This window comes from Eschrichtius robustus, chromosome 3, assembly GCF_028021215.1.
Source record: "Eschrichtius robustus isolate mEscRob2 chromosome 3, mEscRob2.pri, whole genome shotgun sequence".
In the NCBI taxonomy this organism is placed as follows: domain Eukaryota; kingdom Metazoa; phylum Chordata; class Mammalia; order Artiodactyla; family Eschrichtiidae; genus Eschrichtius; species Eschrichtius robustus.
In genome coordinates, this window is record NC_090826.1 from 66,443,584 (window position 1) to 66,468,796 (window position 25,213).

Sequence of the window (25,213 nt, forward strand, 5' to 3'; positions counted from 1 at the left end):
TACATATTTAAATAATAAATTTCACTTTAAGCATTATTTTTATTGCATCCTACAATTTTGTATGAAATCATTTTATTATCATTCAGATAAGAGTATTTTCTAATTTCTACTGTGGATTTTCTAGCCATTATTTTGTTACTGATTTTTAGCTTCATTGCATTGTCAGCAAAGAACGTACTCTGACTTCAGTACTTTAAATGTGTTGAGACTTGTTTGGTTTCATAGCATATGGCCCATGTTTGCTATGCACTTTCAAATGTGTATTCTGTGGTTGATGGATACAAGGTTCTATACGTTTATTTGGCCAAGTTTACTGTTTATGTTCTTCAGATTTTCTATATCTTCACCAGTTTGTTTTGTCTTATTTGTTGTATAGGTTTCTGAGATGTGTGTTCACATCCCATGCTATGATTGTAGATTTGTCTTTTTCTTCTTGTACTTCTGTCAGTTTTGCCTTTACATATTTGGAACAATGTTAAAGAAATTTGAAATTTGGAGTTGTTATATCTTCCTGATGAATTGAACCTTTTGACATTACAAATTGACTCCCCATACACCAAATAAGAATTTTTGCCATAAGTTCTACTTTGTTTGATATTAATAAAGCCACATGAGCTTTCTTTTGGTTAGTGTTTGCCTAGCATATCTTTAAAAAAAATCTTTTTAGTTCCCACGTTTCTATATCCATATGTTTAAATGTGCTTCTTATATATATAGCATATTATTGGATTTGACTACTTTTGTCTGTTAACTGGAGCATTTAGTTCACTTACTTTTAATGTAATCATGCACATAGTTGGGTTGAAAATTATTATTATATTAAGTGCTTTCTTTTAGTCCTGCTTGTTCCATGTTCCTATTTTTCTTCCCTTCTTTTGGATTGAGTTTATTTGTTTGTTTACCATTCCACGTTTTCTCTCTGTTAACATGGAATTTTCACATTCTTTTATTATTATTTTAATGGTTACATTAGAGATTTTAGTATGCATTCTTTTTTTAAAAAAATTTTATTTTTTTATACAGCAGGTTCTTATTAGTTATCCATTTTATACGTATTAGTGTATATATGTCAATCCCAATCTCCCAATTCATCACACCCCACCCCCCCTCCACCACTTTCCCCTCATGGTGTCCATACGTTTGTTCTCTATACCTGTGTCTCTATTTCTGCCCTGCAAACCGTTCATCTGTACCATTTTTCTAGATTCCACATATATGCGTTAATATACGATATTTGTTTTTCCTCTTTCTGACTTATTTCACGCTGTATGACAGTTTCTAGATCCATCCACGTCTCTACAAATGACCCAATTTCGTTCCTTTTTATGGCTGAGTAATATTCCATTGTATATATGTACCACATCTTCTTTATCCATTCATCTGTCGATGGGCATTTAGGTTGCTTCCATGACCTGGCTATTGTAAATAGTGCTGCAGTGAACATTGTGGTACATGGCTCTTTTTGAATTATGGTTTTCTCTGGGTATATGCCCAGTAGTGGGATTGCTGGGTCATATTTTAATTCTATTTTTAGTTTTTTAAGGAACCTCCATACTGTTCTCCATAGTGGCTGTATCAATTTACATTCCCACCAACAGTGCAAGAGGGTTCCCTTTTCTCCACACCCTCTCTAGCTTTTGTTGTTTGTAGATTTTCTGATGATGCCCATTCTAAATGGTGTGAGGTGATACCTCATTGTAATTTTGATTTGCATTTCTCTAATAATTAGTGACGTTGAGCAGCTTTTCATGTGTTTGTTGGCCATCTGTATGTCTTCTTTGGAGAAATGTCTATTTAGGTCTTCTGCCCATTTTTTCATTGGGTTGTTTGTTTTTTTAATATTGAGCTGCATGAGCTGTTTATATATTTTGGAGATTAATCCTTTGTCCGTTGATTCGTTTGCAAATATTTTCTCCCATTCTGAGGGTTGTCTTTTCGTCTTGTTTATGGTTTCCTTTGCTGTGCAAAAGCTTTTAAGTTTCATTAGGTCCCACTTGTTTATTTTTATTTCCATTACTCTAGGAGATGGATCAAAAAAGGTCTTGCTGTGATTTATGTCAAAGAATGTTCTTCCTACATTTTCCTCTAAGAGCTTTATAGTGTCCAGTCTTACATTTAGGTCTCTAATCCATTTTGAGTTTATTTTTGTGTATGGTGTTAAGGAGTGTTCTGATTTCATTCTTTTACATGTAGCTGTCCAGTTTTCCCAGCACCACTTATTGAAGAGACTGTTTTTTCTCCATTGTATATCCTTGCCTCCTTTGTCATAGATTAGTTGACCATAGGTGCATGGGTTTCTCTCTGGGCTTTCTATCCTGTTCCACTGATCTATATTTCTGTTTTTGTGCCAATATCATATTGTCTTCATGACTGTAGCTTTGTAGTATAGTCTGAAGTCAGGGAGTCTGATTCCTCCAGCTCCTTTTTTCCCTCAAGACTGCTTTGGCTATTCGGGGTCTTTTGTGCCTCTATACAAATTTTAAGAAGTTTTGTTCTAGTTCTGTAAAAAATGCCACTGGTAATTTGATAGGGATTGCATTGAAACTGTAGATTGCTTTGGGTAGTATAGTCATTTTCACAATATTGATTCTTCCAATCCAAGAACATGGTGTATCTCTCCATCTGTTTGTATCATCTTTAATTTCTTTATCAGTGTCTTATAGTTTTTTGCATACAGGTCTTTTGTCTCCCTAGGTAGGTTTACTCCTAGGTATTTTATTCTTTTTGTTGCAATGGTAAATGGGAGTGTTTCCTTAATTTCTCTTTCAGATTTTTCATCATTAGTGTATAAGAATGCAAGAGATTTCTGTGCATTAATTTTGTATCCTGCAACTTTACCAAATTCATTGATTAGCTCTAGTAGTTTTCTGGTGGTATCCTTAGGCTTCTCTATGTATAGTATCATGTCATCTGCAAACAGTGACAGTTTTACTTCTTCTTTTCCAATTTGTATTCCTTTTATTTCTTTTTCTTCTCTGATTGCTGTGGCTAGGACTTCCAAAACTACATTGAATAGTAGTGGCGAGAGTGGACATCCTTGTCTTGCTCCTGATCTTAGAGGAAATGCTTTCAGTTTTTCACCACTGAGAGTGATGTTTGCTGTGGGTTTGTCGTATATGGCCTTTATTATGTTGAGGTAGGTTCCCTCTATGCCCACTTTCTGGAGAGTTTTTATCAGAAATGGGTGTTGAATTTTGTCAAAAGCTTCTTCTGCATCTATTGAGATGATCATATGGTTTTTATTCTTCAATTTGTTAATATGGTGTATCACATTGATTGATTTGCGTATATTGAAGAATCCTTGCATCCTTGGGATAAATCCCACTTGATCATGTTATATGATCCTTTTAATGTGTTGTTGGATTCTGTTTGCTAGTATTTTGTTGAGGATTTTTGCATCTATATTCATTAGTGATATTGGTCTGTAATTTTCTTTTCTTGTAGTATCTTTGTTTGGTTTTGATATCCGGGTGATGGTGGCCTCATAGAATGAGTTTGGGAGTGTTCCTTCCTCTGCAATTTTTTGGGAGAGTTTGAGAAGGATGGGTGTTAGCTCTTCTCTAAATGTTTGCTAGAATTCACCTGTGAAGCCATCTGGTCTTGGACTTTTGTTTGTTGGAAGATTTTTAATCACAGTTTCAATTTCATTACATGTGATTGGTCTGTTCATATTTTCTATTTCTTCCTGGTTCAGTCTTGGAAAGTATACCTTTCTAAGAATTTGTCCATTTCTTCCAGGTTTTCCATTTTATTGGCATAGAGTTGCTTGTAGTAGTCTCCTAGGATGCTTTGTATTTCTGTGGTGTCTGTTGTAACTTCTCCGTTTTCATTTCTAATTTTATAGATTTGAGTCCTCTTCCTCTTTTTCTTGATGAGTTTGGCTAATGGTTTATCAATTTTGTTTATCTTCTCAAAGAACCAGCTTTTAGTTTTATTGATCTTTGCAATTGTTTTCTTTGTTTCTATTTCATTTATTTCTGCTCTGATCTTTATGATTTCTTTCCTTCTACTAACTTTGAGTTTTGTTTGTTCTTCTTTCTCTAGTTCCTTTGGGTGTAAGTTTAGATTGTTTATTTGAGATTTGTCTTGTTTCTTGAGGTAGGCTGGTATTGCTATAAACTTCCCTCTTAGAACTGCTTTTGCTTCATCCCATAGGTTTTGGATCGTCGTGTTTTCGTTGTCATTTATCTCTAGCTATTTTTTGATTTCCTCTTTGATTTCTTCAGTGATCTCTTGGTTATTTAGTAACGTATTGTTTAGCCTCCATGTGTTTTTGTTTTTTACGTTTTTTCCCCCTGTAATTGATTTCTAATCTCATAGCATTGTGGTGAGAAAAGATGTTTGATCTGATTTCAATTTTCTTAAATTTACTGAGGCTTGATTTGTGACCCAAGATGTGATCTATCCTGGAGAATGTTCTGTGAGCACTTGAGAAGATAGTGTAATCTGCTGTTTTTGGATGGAATGTCCTATAAATAGCAATTATATCTATCTGGTCTATTGTGTCATTTGAAGCTTGTGTTTCCTTATTAATTTTCTGTTTGGGTGATCTGTCCATTGGTGTAAGTGAGGTGTTAAAGTCCCCTACTATTATTGTGTTACTGTTGATTTCCTCTTTTATAGCTGTTAGCAGTTGCCTTATGTATTGAGGTGCTCCTATGTTGGATGCATATATATTTATAATTGTTATATCTTCTTCTTGGATTGATCCCTTGATCATTATGTAGTGTCCTTCCTTGTCTCTTGTAACATTCTTTATTTTAAAGTCTATTTTATCTGATATGAGTATTGCTACTCCAGCTTTCTTTTGATTTCCATTTGCATGGAATATCTTTTTCCATCCCCTCACTTTCAGTCTATATGTGTCCCTACGTCTGAAGTGTGTCTCTTGTAGACAACATATATATGGGTCTTGGTTTTTTTTTTTTTAATAAATTTATTTATTTATTTATTTATGGCTGTGTTGGGTCTTGGTTGCTGCACGTGGGCTTTCTCTAGTTGTGGCGAGCAGGGGCTACTCTTTGGTGCGGTGCGGGGGCTTCTCATTGCGGTGGCTTCTCTTGTTGCAGAGCACGGGCTCTAGGCGCACAGGCTTCAGTAGTTGTGGCACGTGGGCTCAGCAGTTGTGGCTCACGGGCTCTAGAGCGCAGGCGCAGTAGTTGTGGCTCACGGGCTTAGTTGCTCCGTGGCATGTGGGATCTTCCCGGACCAGGGCTCGAACCCGTGTCCCCTGCATTGGCAGGCGGATTCTTAACCACTGCGCCACCAGGGAAGTCCCTGGGTCTTGGTTTTGTATCCATTCAGCAAGCCTGTGTCTTTTGGTTGCAGCATTTAATCCATTCACGTTTAAGGTAATTATCAATATGTATGTTCCTATTACCATTTTCTTAATTGTTATGGGTTTGTTTTTGTATGTCCTTTCTTCTGTCATGTTTCCCACTTAGAGGAGTTCCTTTAGCATTTGTTATAGAGCTGGTTTGGTGGTGCTGAATTCTCTTAGCTTTTGCTTGTCTGTAAAGCTTTTGATTTCTCTGTCGAATCTGAATGAGATCCTTGGTAATCTTGGTTGTAGGTTCTTCTCTTTCATCACTTTAAATATATCATGCCACTCCTTTCTAGCTTGTAGAGTTTCTGCTGAGAAATCAGCTGTTAACCTTATGAGAGTTCCCTTGTATGTTATGTGTCGTTTTTCCCTTGTTGCTTTCAATAATTTTTCTTTGTCTTTAATTTTTGTCAGTTTAATTACTGTGTCTCTGCGTGTTTCTCCTTGGGTTTATCCTGCCTGGGACTCTCTGCGCTTCCTGGACTTGGGTGGCTCTTTCCTTTCCCATGTTAGGGAAGTTTTCGACTATAATCTCTTCAACTATTTTGTTGGGTCCTTTCTCTCTCTCTTCTCCTTCTGGGACCCCTATAATGCAAATGTTGTTGCGTTTAATGTCGTCCCAGAGGTCTTTTAGGCTGTTTTCATTTCTTTTCATTCTTTTTTGTTTATTCTATTGCGTGGCAGTGAATTCCACCATTGTGTCTTCCAGGTCACTTATCTGTTCTTCTGCCTCAGTTATTCTGCTATTGATTCCTTCTAGTGTATTTTTCATTTCAGTTCTTGTGTTGTTCATCTCTGTTTGTTTGTTGTTTAATTCTTCTAGGTGTTTGTTAAACATTTCTTGCATTTTCTCGATCTTTGCCTCCATTCTTTTTCTGAGTCCTGGATCATCTTCACAATCATTATTCTGAATTATTTTTCTGGAAAGTTGCCTCTCTCCACTTCATTTAGTTGTTTTTCTGTGGTTTTATCTTGTTCCTTCATCTGGTACATAGCCCTCTGCCTTTTCATCTCATCTATCTTTCTGTGATTGTGGTTTTTGTTCCACAGGCTGCAGGACTGTAGTTCTTCTTGCTTCTGCTGTCTGCCCTGTGGTGGATGAGGCTGTCTAAGAGCTAGTATGCATTCTTGATTTAGGCCTTAGATCACTTTAATGTTATTTATGTCTCTTTTGACTTTAACCTTGTCTTATATGTCATTATTTTTGTGTATTTTACTTCTATATATTGCAAATGCCCAAGATATTATTATTGTTTTACACAATCATTTATTCTGATTTACTCATATATTTATTCTGCTCTTCGCTCTCCATTTATTCTTGTGTCATTGATTTTCCATCTGGGATCACTTAATTTTTGCCTGAAGAACAAATGTCCTTCAGTGTTTCTTTTATTGTAGGTCTGCTGGTGACAGATTCTTTCAGTGTTTGTTTGTCTGAAATGTCTTTATTTCACCATCATTCTTAAAGGATATTTTCCCCATGCATAGAATTCTAGGCTGTCAATTAGATTCTTTCAACACTTTAAAGATATTCACTTATTTCTGGCTTTTCTTGTTTCTGTTGATAAGTTAAAGTCTAATTTTTGTTCCTTTTTTTTTTCCTTTGACTGATTTTAAGTTTTCTGTTTGTGGTTTTCAGCAGTTTTAAAGTCATATGCTTAGATGAAGTTTTCTTGTTATTAATTCTGCTTGGAATTTCTAGGGCTCCTTGTCTTAGCTCCCTCTAAGGCCAGATGTCATTCTTCAGTTTTGGAAAGTACTCAGCTATTATGTTGTCAAATATTGCTTTCTTCCATTCACTCTTCTCTCCTCCTTGGGCTATAATTACTTTTATTTACTTTATTAATTACTTGGGCTTAATTACCATCTCACTTTATCCTATAATGTATCTTTTCCTGTATTTTCCATCATTTTGTCTTTCTGCGCTGCCCTCTAGCTTTCTTCTGACTTCTAATTCCTACTTCAGCAGTATCTATTTTACTAAAGCTAAATTCGTTCATTAAGTTATTAGTTTTAGTTAATATATTTTTAGGTCTAAACTTTCCATTTGGTTCTCTTTTTTTTGAGTTTCCCATTTATCTTAATTTCTTAGGGCATTTGTAATAATTTCCTATATTACTAAAAACTGAATGGCCTAAAACAACAGAAATTTATTCTCTCATGGTTCTGGAGTCTGTAAGTCTGAAGTCAGGGTTTTAGCAGGGCCACACTGTCTCTGGATGCTCTAAGGAGGAATCCATTCCTTTCCTCTTTCAGCTTCTGGTGGCATTTCTTGTCTTGTGATCACATGTCTCTGTGCTCCATAATCACATTGTCTTGTTCTCTGTGTGTCAGTCTTAAAACTCCTTATGCTATTATCTTATAAGGATACATCTGATTTCATTTTGGGCTCACCTGGGTAATCCAGGATAAGCTCCTCCTTTCAGCACCTGTAATTTCGTCAGATCTTTTACCATATAAGGTAATATTTACTCCTTTGCCATATGAAGTAATATTCACAAGTCTCAAGAATTAGGACATGAAGATATCTTTTGGGGGGCCACCATTCACCCCACTATACCATTCCATGTTGAAATTTCTAACCTTGTAAAAAGTAAAATTTCTAACAAAAAGTTTCAGGTAATTCCAAATATGGAGCCCTGTGGATCTATTTCTATTTCTCTTGTTCCTGCTGGTTTTTATTTATATCTTCTTATCTTCTCATGTGCTTAGTTATTTTTAATTGTGTGTGGAATATTATATTTGCACAATTATTTGCAGATATAATTTTTGGTCAACGTTATCCAACTCTAGAGGGGATTAAATTTGCTTCTGCAAGTCCTTGGAGATTTAGCATTCTAGAAGCACCTTATTTCAGTTTCAGAGCCGGAGATGGTTTGAACATAAGCCACAGTCCTCTGCAGGGGCCTGTTAGCTTTTTGTTCTTCCTCCTGCTAGGATGTAGCTCTTTGGGGATCCTAACCCAAAGCAAATGATATGCTCAGGTCTATTCACCCTATTTCCAGCAGACTGTGAACACAAATCTCTATCCCCCTGGCTCTTCAAAGCATCTGTAGAGGGAAAACGGGTCCAAAATGTTGTTCTCTTTTCTCTGGACTTCCTTCCTTCCCTTGATTCTCATTTAATGCCCCACCCCCAACCCCCATCTGGTTGGCTTTGGGATGTTTTTAAGCATTTCATAAATATTTTGTCTGTTCTTTCCTTCTTGTCTTTGATAGAAAGATTTGTCTGGCAGATCTGGCATATCTAGTGGCTTATTATCAGAAGTAGAAGTCTCCCTGAAGCTTTTCTCGTCTATCTTAAATTTTTATGATGAAAAATTTCTGACATCGAAAAAGTAGAGAGAACATTGCAAAGAACTGTGGCCCATACCACCACCCAAATTCAACTGTTTTCAAGGTTTTGTTATGTTTGCTTGAACATGTTCATGATGTATGAGAAGAGAAAGTTAGAAAGCAGGGCAGTATTTAAACAGAGTCATCCCTTTACCTCTTACGTTCAGCATCAGAGGCAGGACTTCTTCTTGGTTACTGCTGTGTCCTCAGCTCCTAGCATAGGGTGTAGCTGGTGCATATTTTGTGCTTTGTGAGCTCCTGTTGAATGAATGAAATAGTCTGTATAACCATAGACTGTTGAAGCTGGAAGAGGTCTTAACTTACCATAAGGAGCCTCAGTTTGTAGAAGGAGATGCTGAGATCCTAAGATTTGAGATGTGTTGAAGGTCACGTAGATGCATAGTAGAGTTAGGCCAAGGTCCTAGCTCAGGGCTCTTTCCAATTTCTATACTTCTTCCCCACTTTGCTAGCTTGTTTAACTACCACTTTTTCTTCTCTTCTGATAAAACTGAAGTTTAAGGGCATTTCATTACAAGTATGATGATATAACATGGCATTAAGACATGACCAGGCAAGTTTTATTGGCCATTACTACCTGCCTCAAGTGAGTGGCGAAGCCTTTGACCACTCGAGGCATATATTTTTTTTTTTTTTTAAACTTTTCTTAAATTTATTTATTTATTTATTTATTTTTGGCCGTGTTGGGTCTTCGCTTCTGTGTGAGGGCTTTCTTTGGTTGTGGCGAGCGGGGGCCACTCTTCATCGCGGTCGCGGGCCTCTCACTGTCGCGGCCTCTCTTGTTGCGGAGCACAGGCTCCAGACGAGCAGGCTCAGCAGTTGTGGCTCACGGGCCCAGCCGCTCCGCGGCATGTGGGATCTTCCCAGACCAGGGCTCGAACCCGTGTCCTCTGCACTGGCAGGCAGACTCCCAACCACTGCGCCACCAGGGAAGCCCGAGGCATATATTAATAGCTCCATAAAATACATGCTGGACTGTTAGTGCTATTATCATCTGGCTATTACATTTCCTAAAATTATTGTACAAATACCACTTTAAACAATTTTCTTTTTCTCTTTTCTTTTTTTTCTTTTTAACTGGGAAGATTAGCCTTCTCTTATGAGGGACAATTCTTCATTTGCTAAAGAAACTAGAATTGTCAGTTAACTTGGAAATTTCTGAGTATGAGCGTTGGAGTCAGACTCATCTGTGTTCATGTATTTGCTTTCTTATTTACTGGCTTTACAACATTTAGGCAACTTTCCTAATCTCTTTGAGCCTTCGTTTTCCCTCCTGTCAAATAACAACAAAATACCTATCTTTTAGAATTCATATGCGGAAAACACCTAACATAGTCCTTTGAACATAGTAAGTAGTGAGTAAATCAAATATTGTTGTCATTATTATGAGGTTTAATTGTATGTTGTTGTGATGATGAATGCAAAAGGGAATTTTTTTCCTTTGATTAGTCAATTTATTTGTAAGATTAAAAAATGTCTCAGAGCACTAACATGAACTTTAGTTTAATTTCTTATTAATAAAAGAGCTAATGTGAGTTGAACATGTGCTCTGTTCCAGGCTGTGTATTAAGTGCTTAGGTACACTGTTTAATCCTGACTTTATGAGATAGGTGCTGTTATTATCCTCACAGGTGAAGCAATTTAGAAGTTAAATGATTTGTCTGGGATTTTCAAGCTGATAAGAGACAGAACTCATAGGAAACCCAGTGTTCCCCTTGCCTGTGGTCTTAACTGTTCTGCTGTACTGCCTCCCTCCAGGACTTCCGAAGTTCACAGTTGATGCCAGGGAGATCATTGAAAAGAAAACATGTCTGATAAAAACTAAAATTGAGTGGGGAGAATTGGATCAGGAAAATGTTGCTAATGCAGATGGCTCTTGCTCATTTGGAAGCTGATGGAGGGCTTGGCTGAAAGTGTACACTGGTGCATATTTTGAAGGTGGCCATGATTAAACAAATGAATCATATAAACAAAGGGAATCTTGAACCTATTTAAGTAAATAGACTTTTCCCAAGCATTTGACCACTTCTCCACATACAAAATTAAATGCAATTTGTTCTAACATGTTTATGATTATAGTCCCTTCAGATGTTCTCTGCTTGGCACACTTTTGGACATTTGTTGATTACTTTTTAGCATCCACCTCCTTTTTCTCACAGCACCTAGATAATTCTTTTGGGAACCATTTTATACCTCATTCGATAGTAGCCACTTAACCTGGGGCGGGGGGATGGACCCTGATTGACAGGACCCATCTTTCAAATACCATCCTTCTTGAGGAGTATTGGGCAGACCTCACCCAGTCATTACTTAAGTCAGTGTATAACATTTTCCCTGTCTATGTTGATGAGGTCAGCACTGGGCATGTGATCTAAATTGGTCAAGTCATTGTGATGCACAGGACTTTTGTTTGAGAAAGAGAAAATTGCTCTTTCTCTGCATGGTCTGGGCTGCCCATGTGAGGCTTGGTGCTGCTGCAGCCATTTTGCTTCCATGAGGGAAACCAGCCTAAGGATGATGCAGACACAAGGAGGAGGGCAAAGGTGAAAGACTTGCGGAGAGGCTGAGCTGGAGCAATGATCAAACCATCTCTAAAGTTTGTCCTACTGCAGGACTTTTTTGGTACATGAACTAGTAAGTTTCATTTGTTATCTAAGCTCGTTTAAGTTGAGTTTCCTATTTCATGCACTTGAACTTATGCTAACGTTTTATTGCATTGTACATATACATTTCCTATGATTTGGGTTTTATGGTAATAGAGATTGAACCTCCCTATCATTGATTGGGATAAGCAAAGTTTAAGTATTAAGACAAAACTCCCTGGCAGAAAGCAATGTTGTCCATGTTATTGAGGGCCGTGTAGCCTCTTGAGATGCCTTGGCAAGATTTTAGATGTGTTATATTGTAGGTCTTCTCTGTAAGCCTCTCTACTGTGGGTCACTTTCTGGTTTACCCAGTTATATGATATCTGTACCCCTCACTTTCCCCATCCGTAAATTCAGGAGAGTAATAGTATCTACTTTATTTGGGGGGTGTAAGGCCTAAATGAGCTGATTTGTGTAAAGTGTCTAGCATAGGGTATGTCACATAGTGAATGCTTAATGAGTGTTGGTTGTTTCTATTATTGGCATTATTATTGTTTTAGTTAGTTTTCTTAAAATTCTCTCCCAGAGCAAATCTTTGTTCCCTTTTTAGCCCTCATCCCTAAAAAATTGAACAGTGTTGATCAGAGCAAGAGGGGCAGACAGAGAAGTTTTGCGAAGTCTATAAAATGACCTTGGAAACTCCGTCATTTCCCTTCCTATGCAATGCTTCTCAGACTTGGAGCTCTGTGAGCGGGCCCTGGTCTGTGCTTTGGCCTCAGCGGTGTGCCTTGTGCTTGGGATGACTGTGTCCCGCACGTGATCCTGTTGATGGCCTGCAGGGCTCTGTGCAGGAATCATCGGATGGTGCAGCCAAGTTCTTCGTGAGCTGAATAATCATGTCACTTGGTGAGGTGAGGCGGAACAATAGCAACAAAATACCTTTTTTTGCCTTTTTGAATTAAGCGAACAGAAAATCCATTATTCAAGTATGAGGAATGTTAATTTTTAGATGGACGAGAGTGAACTTATTAATAACAATGACAGCAGTCTGGGACAGAGAATGATGACTGAAATCAGGGAACCGAAGTATATAAATAAATAAAATAGTGGCACTTCCTGAGCATCTTTCCTGCCCCAGGCTCACTGCTGCTGTCAAGGGAAATATGTGTATGGCAGCATTCACTCTGAAAAGGGAACACATATATATTTCCCTGTGTCTGAGGTTTGTACATTCTGAAGAGCCTAAAGACGATTTTTTGCTATCTTTCTGAGAAATTAACTTCTGTTTTTCCCTTCCTGTGAGCCAAAAGAATAGGTCATCACATGCTCCCCACTCATGAGTTTATGGAAAGAAACATAGGCCTTACTCAGGGTCTTCACCAACTGGGTAGGGTTTAATTGGTCATGGAGGAAATTTCCAGGGCTGGTTTGCAGTTGTAGTACATGCACGTCTCCAAGTCTGAGTGGGCTGGGCCCCTCTTTGCGGACTAACTTCTTCCCTGACTAATCCCATGAGTACATGGCTGATGAGAATAAAAGCAACTGTTGCTAATTAAGTATTCATCAAACACATTATTCTTTAAATGCGTTCTCATTTTATCTCATAATAATCAATAACCCGATGATAGCTGTACTATTTTTATCCTCATTTCACTGAGGAGGGTTTAAACAGGGGCTCGGAATGTTCAGTAACTTGCCCAGGACACAGTCTTAGGAAGTACAGCCCCCAGCTCAACCTCAGGTTGGTCTGCCACCAGAGGATGTGTTCTTAACAGCTATTCTACTCTCCCTTGATACCATGATTATTTCCTTGCCTGGTAAATGTTCTTGTATGTGGTATTATTATGCTTGTGTTCTTATTATTCGTGGTATATAGAGGCATCTTTCTGCTTGCTCCTGCTCCCACTTCCTTCCTTATTAATCAGTATGCACCTCTTTATGACTGAGCCCCTTTTTCCAATTGCCCTACTCTCTAGCCCACCTCATGTTTACATATAGTCCTGTGGGTGGACCAGAGTGGGTAGCCCGTGTGCATAGGCTTTTACAAAGATGCCATGTGGAGAAGAATGGAAGCTTCTGTGGCTGGTTCTAGGTTCTTTTTTCCACCTACTTCTTCCTTCTGCACCCCAGTGTACTTACCGTCCTTGTCTTTTTGCTCCTATATGCCTTTCCATTATCCTTGCAGCTCACATTCTGACATTCTGTCTGGAGACATTTAGCTCTCCTGGCATCTAGGCTACAGAGCCCTAATACTTGAAGCAATTTTCAAAAGTGTGGAAAAGAGTTATATATAAAGAGTAATGTTTGGTAAAAGGACTGAGGGACAGAACAGCAACTTGGTCAGAGCCTGGCTCTTACATATGTGGTAATGGCTCAGTATCTCCAATTTTCTTTCCACCATCTTCTTTAAAGTGCTTCCAAAGAAGAATTTGATCATGGAAGGTTATGACTGGTGGTAAGCTGCTCTCCCTGAGTTCATTTATTCATTTATTCAACGAACGGTTATTGCCTGTACTCCTTAAGGTTCCTAAATTTCGTTGGCTCACCAATGCTTTTATTGAAAGCTATGGATTCTTTGTCCATAAAGATCCACAGCCTTGCATGTAGTTTGAACGGATTCATGGACCTTTGAAGCCCATCTGAAGACTCCCAGCTAGGAACCCCAGCTTTGTGATGTACCACCTTCTTGTTTAATCACATTCTAATCTCCAAATCAAGGCCTTCTTCATTTATGAATATAGAGAGAAATTCAACCCAGATTCTTGGATGGCACTGTGTTCATCCAAGTTCTGTTTGTTCATCACTGAAACTGTACAAGGCTGTTAAAAAAGAAAGAAAGTAACTATGCAGAATTACTCATGATCAAAGACGTGTCCTTAGCAAAGGTGCTGTCTTCATCCATCAGCCTTCTGAAACTTGGTATGTAGGGTCTCTAAAATATTTCATGGGGAATTTAAATACTTTGTTTGAAATAAAGGTCCTAGGAGAGAGGAAAAAGAAAATCTCAGGTATGATTAGGCATAGTGGGTTAGGTAAGTCTCAGTCATTTTGAAAAAAGTAATACCAATACAGTGAGTTCTCAGATCTGTAGATGTGTTTGTGTGTATGTGTATGTGTGTGTGTGTGTAATGTCTGAAGAAAATGAAGATTTTTACACCTAAAGGAAAAGAGCATCTTCCTTTGGGGTTCCTTAGTCCACAGCAGTATGACAGCTAATCAGAAAGCTGCCACTCTATGAGGGGTTTCATTGACTCTGTTTTCATCTTATTTTCTTGGATGATTTATAGTTTCTCTGACAGGTCTGGTGCACCCTTTGCATTCCTAGGAGGAATCATACATCACTCAGAGTCCTAGAATACAGGAAGAGAACCACAGTACCTGGGCTTCTTTGCTGTTGTGGTTTACACTGACTTCCGTCATAAACGGAAGTTGACTGGTTACAAAAAAGCGAATGGAATTTTTTGCTGACTTTCTGGTTACACACTCACTGCTCCCTCTCCAGTAAGAGTAACAGGAGAGTTCTCAAGCTAGAGTGGCATTGTGTTTCCACGCAGAAAACCAGAGCCTCCTGTAAACTGAGGTGAGGTGGAAAGAGCATGAGATCCCAGGGCTGGACATCTGTCTTTTGTTTTTAGGAGCTGTGGTATAATTGGTCAAAGGGACTCATTATCTAGAGCTTCCCATACGTCATTCTGGAATGTCCTGCTCAAAGGAGAAGAAGCCAAGTCCTGTCTTCACCTTCCTGAAGTCTTCAGTGGCTCCTGACCTTTGGGTGGTGTGTTCTGCTCGGTGCCAGACTCTTTTGCTGTAGCATTTTGGAGAACCCAGATTCCTCTCTGGCCTGGCAGATCCCCTCTCAGGCTGAGCAGGGAGTGGCTGAGGCCGTATCTGCATTGCTTGCTCCTGGCGTTGCCTGCCTGCCAGGGCACCACGCAGAGCCTGGGTGAAGTCATTCTTCCCTGAAAACCGAGACGGGAAATTTCCTTTGAAGCATAGGAACCGACTGAGAAGGTTAAGAAGAGCCTAGCTGAGAATAAGGCTGAGGAGTTTGTTCTTTGAGGTTTAGAAAGGGGTCACATTACTCACTTCTATGGTTGCTTCTACTAACAAATTATTAAGATGAATTTCCACTGTAAAAAAAATGGCCATTTGAAAGTATTGGAAAATGTACTAAATTAAATATTCATTTTTAAAATTATTAAGACACACTATGAGAAGATCAGGCAGTGAGCTGAGAATTATCATTGAAGTTTAATTTGTCTGTTTGCTTCTTGATATCTGGATGGAAACCAACGGGGCTGGCCATGCTCATTTCTTCTTTCTCTACCTTCTACCCACAGGGCCTCATTATAATTCCTTTTCATTCTTTTAGTTCCCTCATATTGTCCACATCCTCTCCTCCCCTGGAATCTTGCTCTCAGGAAAGAATCTGATCTCAGTTATCTATAGCTTATAAACCTTAATGTGAATGTAAACCTGGATACTGATACTCCTAGGGGAATTAGAATGATATCACTTATTATGAATTAGAAGTCTTGCTTCTTTTATGAAGGAGGTAGAGACCAGTACCTAAACACATTTCAAAAATAAATTTGAATACTTACCTGGCAGGGGAGATACCATGATCAAGAAGGTGGTTTTCCCAGGGTGAGGCTCATCCATTATGCTCGGGTGTGGTGAGCCCTACGATTTCCCCAAAATGTGGGAAACTCGACTGCATCATTTGTCTAAATTCATGCTGAGTGTAACAGAGATATCAGATATGGAAATAAAATCCTGTAGGCAGAGTTTGACCATGAGAACATAGCCTCATATAGAAATCTGCAGAAAGCTAAGTGAGAGATTTGTATTTCTACTGGGCATGGAGTTGAGGGGGTTCCTATCTATCTCGATCTTAAAGGACAGATGAGGTGGAGGAGTTCCCAAATGACATTGTTATGGGATCTTCTCTGCAAACCTAGAACTCTGATAAAGTAATGGTGGGTGAGCAACTTTGTAAGACCCTGGAAGGAAGAAGAAGAAGAAGAATCTGAAATGTGTTCTTATATGCTTTTGATTATACCTTTGGTATGATGTGATGACCTCTTCCAGCTCTCAACAATGGCTTCCTTTTGGCCAGAGGTTATTTGACTGCTTCAGAGTGATCCTGAAAACATAATTCCTTGATTTCATCTGTGGCCATTTGTTAACTCATTGATGGCTGTCTTGCCTACTGTTGTTTCCTGGGAATTCTTAGAGAAATTCTGAGATAAACAACTCCTTTGTCTGTGGAAGTTAGCTTTGGAAATGACAAATGAAATTTTTATCTTCAAGTCGTATGTACTATCCAATCCCAGGTGGATAAAAACTTATGTATATTTAACAGTTTCTCTGAAAAAGTATAGGAAGCATTGGCACCAAGATATTAACTAGAGTAAGTGGTCCCATTATAGTTTTCATAGCATCCTATCCTGTATTTTTTTCCTTGTAGCGTTTATCAGAATTGCAATTCATTACTTGTGTAATGCTTGGTTATCAGTTTCTTTCCTAGAACAAGGACTGTGTCCTACACCAGGCCCAGAGTAGTGTTAACTAAACTTCTGAGTGATGGAATGAGAGGTGCTTATTTTCTTGTTTCTGGTTTTCTCTAGTTTTACAACTTCTACCATGAGCATATTTTTTTTTCCTCATTACAAAATATAAGTCTTACTAAAATGAAGGGTGCATAATTCAGTACTCTGTATTACTTTTAAAAGAAGATATTTGTGCAGCTGAAGAAAAAACCTACATGGAAAGAACTAGCAAAGAAAGGGACATATGGAAGAGTGTATGGAAATAAGTTTCCTCTCCTGGATCTGAGAGCTTGCTAAGTAGAGGAGATATCCTAAAGAGAGTACAAAGTGTGCTGAGATCAAGAAGAGAGAATCCCCATAATAGCAGATAATTGACCTGGCAACTTTATCTTCACTTAAAATAATGACATAGTTCATATTATTGTTCTCTACCTTTTAGAATTGGGCTTGTTTTTTCAAGAAAAAAATAAGTGAAACTGTTACTGTAGAATCACTTGTTAGATATATTATGTTTCAGGATATATTTCCAGGTACTTCATGGTGGAAATTTGGCCTTTGGAGCTTAGGCTTGGTTTTCATGTATTTTCTGTGTCAGTATATTTTAGTATGCCTTTAAGTAAATTGGGTAGCAAACTCTCACCCCCAATGATTTATGACTGATTTGGAGTAGCTATAATTTTTTTTAATGTCAGAAGAATTTAAATTTACTACATGGCAGTCATATTCCAAAGTCACACTTAGTAGTAAAACCACAGAAGAAGTCATTTACACTTAACAGGGGCTGTAGGTCTTAAGCAATGGTCGTTTGGTAATGTATCTTTTGATTTTAGGTTGAAAAGAAGCTTGATGTTTTGGGGTCTCTGGTTTTCAGGTGAGTGGCTAATAGTCTATTATCAGAAAAGCACTGGGGACAGGAATATGTACTTGGCTTCTTCGAGTGCAGAAACTCTGCTTCTTGGTGGACCACAGTTTGACTTTGTTTTCAGGGTTGCCGTGGTGTAACAAAGCATCCCTCATGCCTTTGGGGTTGTCCTTGCCACCCATCACCTGCCAATTGGTTCCTGTCTATGGAAGTGTTCTGAGTTGGAAAATGAGGTGTGAGAAATACTTTATTTAATTCTAGGCTACTCTTAACTTTTGGATACCATTACATTTGAAAGTTTAGGATTTGGCCTGGTTCACTTGCTCATCTTTTCATTTGAAAATATGCATTAACTAATTTTTGAGCGTTTGCTATTGCAGGGCACCATACTAGGCACTGTGGAATTAGATTCAGAGAGGAGAGATAGGCTCTGTTCTCATTAAGTTTATAGTATGAGAGGCAAGAAAAAACCATCAACTGAAAAGCTACACAGCTTTTATAAAAAATTTTTATTTTATATTGGAGTATAGTTGATTAACAATGTTGTGTTAGTCTGTGGTGTACAGTGAAGTGATTCAGTTATACATATACATGTATCTGTTCTTTTTCAAATTCTTTTCCCATTTAGGTTATTACAGAATATTGAGCAGAGTTCCCTGTGCTATGCAGTAGGTCCTTGTTGGTCATCTGTTTTGAATATAGCAGTGGCTACACAGCCTTTCAATTGAAGTTGTGATCTGGTCTGGTATAGGTGTTATGAGGAAGTCTTAAGTGGAAGATACGCTAGGGGGAAGTAGCTAGATGGGAGGGATGGAGGGTGTGGTGACTTTATGTGAAGACCTTGAAGTGAGAAGGAACTTTGTCATTGTAGAGATGCAGTGACTACAGCTCAGTGCGGGAGGGTGAGTGTACCCCCAGGGCAGATAGAACAGAGGTCAGGGGCCAGATGGTGGGGCTCCTAGCCACGTTGAGGGCTTTGGACTCTGTGAGCTAGGAGCTTTCAGTTGATTTAAATGTCTACTTCAGGAAGGATGTGTAGGGGACACATATTATTTCATTTGCGTGTAGCTTGGCCACCCCTCCGTTAGCCCCCTTGCTGTCTTGGAAATTGCTTCCCTATCACTCTATCTCCATGATTATCATGGAGGCAGTCATGCTGCATTAGGCTACTCTGTGTCTGAGCCACAGTGGATTGATCCAGGGGTTTTTCTTATTTGATTCCCTGGGGTATTGGAATTGGCACTGAGAAAGAGAAGTTAGTTTCTCTCCTGGTGGCTGAAACGGGACAAAAGTACAGAGCTCTTTGGAGGCCATGTTCTGTCAGGTGGCCTGAGACACAGAGATGGAGGAATGAAGCAAATCCACAGATTTGCTTTAAGGTGAAATCAGAGACACAGAACCTATTCCTGAGTCCTCCACATGCTCCAGGCCTTGGTTCTAGACCTTTCTAGTATGTATCTTAGCCTTGGATTCCACAATATAATAGTATTGCTCTAAAAAATCTTCTCTCCCCACTTTTTGTTAAAATTAGCCAGAGTCAGTTTCAGTGACTAATGTAAAATTATTTTTTTCTGTGTGTGCAGACATTTATAGACATATATTACAATTCTGCTTTAGGCCCATCTTCTGATTGTAAGTGGGCCTCAAAGCTTGTGAAGTCATGGAAAGTCAATTATCCTCTAGTTTAGCTTGAGGATACGAAGGAAAAGGAGAAATTCAGTTCATCTGACATTTCCCAAGGATGAAAATGTGTTCCAAGGAAACTGCTGCATAAGCAGAAACACTTTAACAAGATAATTTATGGATTTGAGTGTAAAAACTTAATGAGAAGTGAGATTTTTTACCTGTAGTATTCTCTCTCATCTGAGTCTTTAAAGCCCACTCAGGTCTTATTTCTTTTTAAAGGCGATACAAACAGCAAGAGTATTAGCATAAATAAAAAATGTGGTTTATTTATAAGCATGACCGACTACATTTTCTGAATTCAGTCTTTGCTGCACTTGCACCTCTTGGAGTGAGCAGCTTTGCTAATGGCAGGGCCACTCGCGCTGGTCTGGCCTCTGGTCCTGCTCATTTGAATGACCAGCCTCTGCCAACCACTGCTGAGATTGGAGAAAGTGCTAGCCTGAAAACAGGCAAATTAAAGACAGTTCTACGGTGGTGTGATACCAAGTAGTCCTCTTACCTAGTTACTGAGCTCATCGTGAAACAGTGTAGTACAGCGGAGAAGAGCAGGCTTCTGTGGATTCAGGCCTGTGTGGAAACCCCACCTCTGCTCTTCACACACTGAGTAACTTCAAGCAAGTTACCTGATCTTTCTAAATAAAATGGGTCACTAACAGTACCTACTGCATTAGAATATTATGCTTCAGTAAAATAATATTTATGAAGCACCTAGTAAGCTTTTAATATTAGCAATTATTGTGGGTATTATTATGTAAAGCAGTTACCACAATGCCTAGAATTTGATAAATGCTATGGCTCTTTTATCCTTAAAATGTACATATCCATATCTTTAAAACTTCAGTGGGTAAACATCTCCCCTGACCTATGTGTCCCTGGACAGCAGGTGAAGAATCCTTGACTCATTCCAACCTCTCATTTGATAGGCAGAGAGATTGAGTGAGACCCAGAAGAGTGGCAGTTTCCTAAGGTCAGGCAGTGCCTGGCAGAGCTGGCTGTGGAACTCAGGGACCTGTTTCTTAATTCAGTTTTGTACACACAGCGTTGCCTGTTTCATGTGTAGAAGATCTAGCTCATTCTTAGGCTTCATTGATATGTATACAGAGGGCACATGACATTTGCAAAAGATACAGTTTGAGGCCATCCCAAACCTTCAGACTTGTGAATATGGAAATGTTTATACAGATCCTTGTTTGTCCCAAATCATATTTCTGTTAGGGATCATGTGTTTCCTATGCAGAGCCTTATTTACTAAAGTATCTTCCTTTGCTTGATGGCAAATTTTCACAAGAAACCTGAGTTTGTAATCACTTCGCAGGTATTATTGCACCCAAGGACAAGGAGGGAATCTCCAAGTTTTATTGCTAGAAGGATGCTGGGCACCTGGATTCTAAATGATTGCCCCAAACACTGGTTGCATCATGTAGTTGAGCCAAATTTGTACTTCAGTGAAATTTCACACTAGAACATGTCACGGATCTTTGGGATTGCTCATGAATAATTGAAGCAATGATTGTTAAGTCCTTTAATTCTAGACATTTACTCTATGATGGTTCCGTTATACTTGACATTGGTCAGACTCCTGGGTTCCATGGAGGGCCATATTTTAAGAGGGCTGCAGCCAAACATAATACATAAAGAACAAGCAATGAGGGTGGGAAGAAGTTCTAGGAGTTGGGTTCTGTGAGGGAGGGTAAAGGAATTGGGTATATTTGCCTTGGAAGAGAGATGAAGAGGGGTAATAAAATCTGCCTTCAGATATTTTAAGGCTGTCAGGAGGAGCATACCCAGTATACTCTGTCATACTGGGTATTTCAGAAGACATATTTTAGGCTGTTTATTAAAAAAAATGTAGGTGATACTTGAGTAACATTAACTATAACAATTAAAGCTTCCAGTTATTGAGCGCTTAATGGGTATGAAGTACTATGCTAAGTGCTTTCCAGGGATTACAGTCCCTGTTTTATAGATGATGAAACTGAGAGTCAAGTAGGTTTGGGAATTGGCCCCAGAGCGCCCCTTAAGTGGAAGGTCCATAGGACTCCAGAGCCTTGTGAAGAGCAAATGCCTCCCTCACAGTGTGGATGGGAGGTTCTAGGAGGGATAGGGTCTGGGAGCACCTCCCTGCCTTGTGTTCCACTCTACCTGGCCGTCCTAGCACAGGGCTTGGCCTCAGCCTGGGCTCAGCAAAGGGTTGTACAATGAACGAATGAGTGGATCCTGCATTTGGTGGGAGCTTGGACTTTTTTGACTGGGCTCTGAGGCCCTTTCAAACCCACTCACCATTTAGTAGGAAATAAAATATACATCCCCATCACTGAGCTGTTGGATATAAGCAAGTCACAGCTAGTCTGGTATGGCTGGATTTGGGGAGAGAGAGGCAGGTGATGAGAGTACTGGGGGTGGGATATTCCTTACAGTCTATTAATGGGGCGTGTCCAGGGTTATCTGGTGTTTCCTGCTCCAAGTGCTGCTCTGTGCATTCTGTGGAGCTTTGCAGGGACAGAAGACTTTAAAAGTCTTTGAAAAATGACTCCCGTTGCCTTTGGGTTAGAGGCCAATTTATAGGAATAATAAATGCCTTATATTAGTGGCGCACTCTGAACACTTGCATAAAATGTCTCCTTTGATCCTTGAGGTGGGTAAATAAGATATAACTCCATTTTACGGAAGTCACTGAAGCTCAGAGAAATTAAAGGACTTGCCCAAGGGCACGTGAAGTTCCAATTTCCCTCTAAGCTGCAGCCTTGGTCATCATCTATCTATTTGGTATCTCCACTTGGATAGGTTAATGAGTACTTCAAATCCAGCAAGACCTAACAAGAGCTCCTGATTCCTGCTCCTTTTCCCGTGCTCTCTGTCTCAATAAATGGCATCATAGTAAACTCAGGTATATTAGTTTCCTGTTGCTGCTGTAGCAAGTTACCACTACCTTAAAACAACACTAATTTTATTGTTTCACAGTTCTGGAGGTCAGAGTTCTAAAATGGCTCGGCAGGGCCGCGTTCCTACTGGAGTCCCCATTTCCCTATCTTTTCCAGCTTCTGGAGGCTGCTTGTATTCCGTGGCTACTGGCCCTGCGTCGCTCTGACCTCTGCTTTCATTGTCACATCTCCTTCTCTCACTCTGACCCTCCTGCCTCCATATTTCCTTTTTGAGGACCCCTGAGATACATTGGGCCCACCCAGATAATCCAGGATCATCTCCCCATCTCAAGGTCCTTAATGTAACCACATCAGCAAGTTTCTTTTGCCATGGAAGATAACATATTCACAGGTTTGGAGATTAGAATACAGGTATCTTTGGGAGCCATTTGTTGGCTTACCACACCAGATTCTAGGGCCAAAACCAAGGTGTTGTCCTCTGTTTTTTTTCATCCAGTCCATCAGCAAGTCCTGTTGGGATCTCTGCCATCACCACTTCGCCCACCACCCTTTCTCACCTGGACCATTGATGCTCAAGCCTTTTCATCTGGTCTCACTGTGTCCACCCTTGCCTCCCTACTGTTTGTTCTCCACGTAGCAGCCAGAATGGCCTTTAAAAATGTGGGTCAGACCACACCACTCCTCTGCACAAGCCCTCCAGGAAGTTTATATCTTACTCAGAAAAAAAAAATCCATATCCCTTTCCATGGGTTATGGGCCTTACCGTTTGGGCCCCTTGGCCTTGCATTTCTGACCTCCTCTCCTCTCTCTGCCTTACTCACTCTGCTCTGGCCATGCCAGCTCTCTTGCTGTTTCTTAATCATGCCTAGGACATCCTTCCCTCAGATATCTACATGGCTCCCTCGGTCCCTTCTTTCCTGTCTCTGCTCACATATTACCTCCTCAAAGCATTTAAGAGGCATTGCTGTAGGAAAGTGACAAAGACCATAAGCAGATAGTTACTGTATATAGCACCATTGAGTTAAGAATGGGCAGCGTGTGAAGTACCAGCTGCCCAGGGAGGGGCATCAAATCTAAATGAGTGTGTGAGTGTGCTTTTATGTGTGGCACTTAGGGGGTTGGTAGAGTGGCATTGACAGAAAAAGCCAGCAGAATGAGGTAATAGCTAGGTTAGCTTTGAAGAAAGGAGTAGAGATTTTAAGAACAATAATCATAGCTACCACTTATGGAACACCCTATAGTGGTGTAGTAAGTAATAGTAATCACTTATATACTTCTTAGCATGTTTCAGGGTCAGTGCTACTCATTTTAATTTCTATTACGCTTATTCAGTACATTACCTCATTTTAATCCTCACACATTTCTGTGAGGTTGGCATGGTATTCTCCCCATTTTTCAGGTAAGGAAACTAGTAGTAGAGGTCATTTGCTAAAGGTCACACAGCTAGCAAATGTCAGCAGTGAGATTTGGAATTGTCTTCAAAGCCTAATCTATTAACTACACGCACACTATTCTGCCTCTCGTCTTGGGGTGTGTGTGTGTGTGTGTGCACGTGTGTGCGTATGCAAGCACGGGCGTGAGGGGGGGCACCAGCTGTATGTTATTACCAAAGTATGAAATGGGAGGTGGGGAAGGTAAGGACATGTGAGACAGAAGGCTGGAGGGGTAGGCCTGAATCTGCTTCCATTTCCTAAGTTTAGGTGTTAACATTTCCCCCTTTCCTCTCCCTGCGGGGTGAGAGTTTCTAAGTAACAACTTTTGGAGTTATCTGAAGAGAAAAAGAATGCTCTTAGTTTCAGGTGCAGCTGTGAGGTCTAAGCTGGAGAAGTGAGGCCAGCAAATTGAGCTGGGCTCCTGACTATGGCTGCTGGAGTGCCCGGTGATCCTGAGGTGGGCAATGCGATTCATCTCCATCCACCCTTCCTTCCTGGGCACCCATCTCGCTGATGATGAGCTTGGGGTGGGAGGAGAGCCAGAGCCGAGTCCTGTTCGCATCTCCATGATGAGGAAATCACATGCACCCTTTCAAGGTGATGTGAAGAGATGACTAAACATTCCGAGAAGCTCCAGCTAGAAATCCTTTTAGAGGCATTGACTGGGCCAGAGAAGGGTTGGTTGCAGTTCCCCCCAGCTGACCTTGCGTAACGTAGCATGTCCCTGGATGGTGACATGCAGTAACTCCACCTACTGTGTATTAAAAAGCTGTATTGACTTATTCCTAACGGGGAACCAGCTCTGATCTCCATTTCACAGCAGCTGTCATCTGCTGCCCTGTTCAGCAACGAGCACGAGGTCAGCCTGTCCCCAACTTCTTTTCCTTTTGTGACAGTGTTAAAAATAAAAAAAGCTCCCTAATTGTTCCAATTCTCCTTCATCTGGATTTGATATCCTGCTTGCTACCTAGGCCTTTCAGAGAGCTCTTGTTGATCATACACTTTTTCAGAGTTCTTATCTGTTTAAATACAATTTGGGGAAAGGTAAAGTGTTTGTGTGTAAACTGCAACCCTGCCTCGTCCCATATGGTAGCCACCAGCTACGTGTGGCCCCTGAGCACTTGGAATGTGGCTAGTCCAAATGAGATCTGCTCTAAGAGTAGGATACGCACCAGATGACAAAGACTTAATACCAAAAAAAAAAAAAAAAAAGAATGTAAAATACCTCATTAATAATTTTTTATATCGATTACTTAGTGAATGATAATATTTTGCTATATTAGGTTAGATAAAGTATGATACTAAAATTAATTTCACCTATTTATTTTTACTTTTTTACCGTAACTACTAGAAAATTTAAAATTACAAATGTGGCTTACATTCATGGCCTGCATTATATTTTTCTGGGATAGCCCCTCTCAACCTATAAGTAGCTAACAAGATTTCTGTCTGCTGTAATCCATTCTTAGAGCAGAAGATCAAGTGAATTAAAGACTTGCCCTCCTCTCCTTACCCCTTGCCTTTGTGGTCCTGGACC

At 39.7% G+C, this 25,213-nt stretch overlaps 1 protein-coding gene and 1 pseudogene across 3 annotated transcripts in view; both read left to right on the forward strand.

The window, feature by feature from the left end:
• ST6GALNAC3 (ST6 N-acetylgalactosaminide alpha-2,6-sialyltransferase 3) overlaps positions 1 to 25,213 on the forward strand; it is a 550,540-nt gene that overhangs the window by 24,301 nt on the left and 501,026 nt on the right. The gene's annotated exons all lie outside the window — the stretch shown is intronic.
• Positions 15,858 to 16,004, forward strand: LOC137763216 (U1 spliceosomal RNA; annotated as a pseudogene).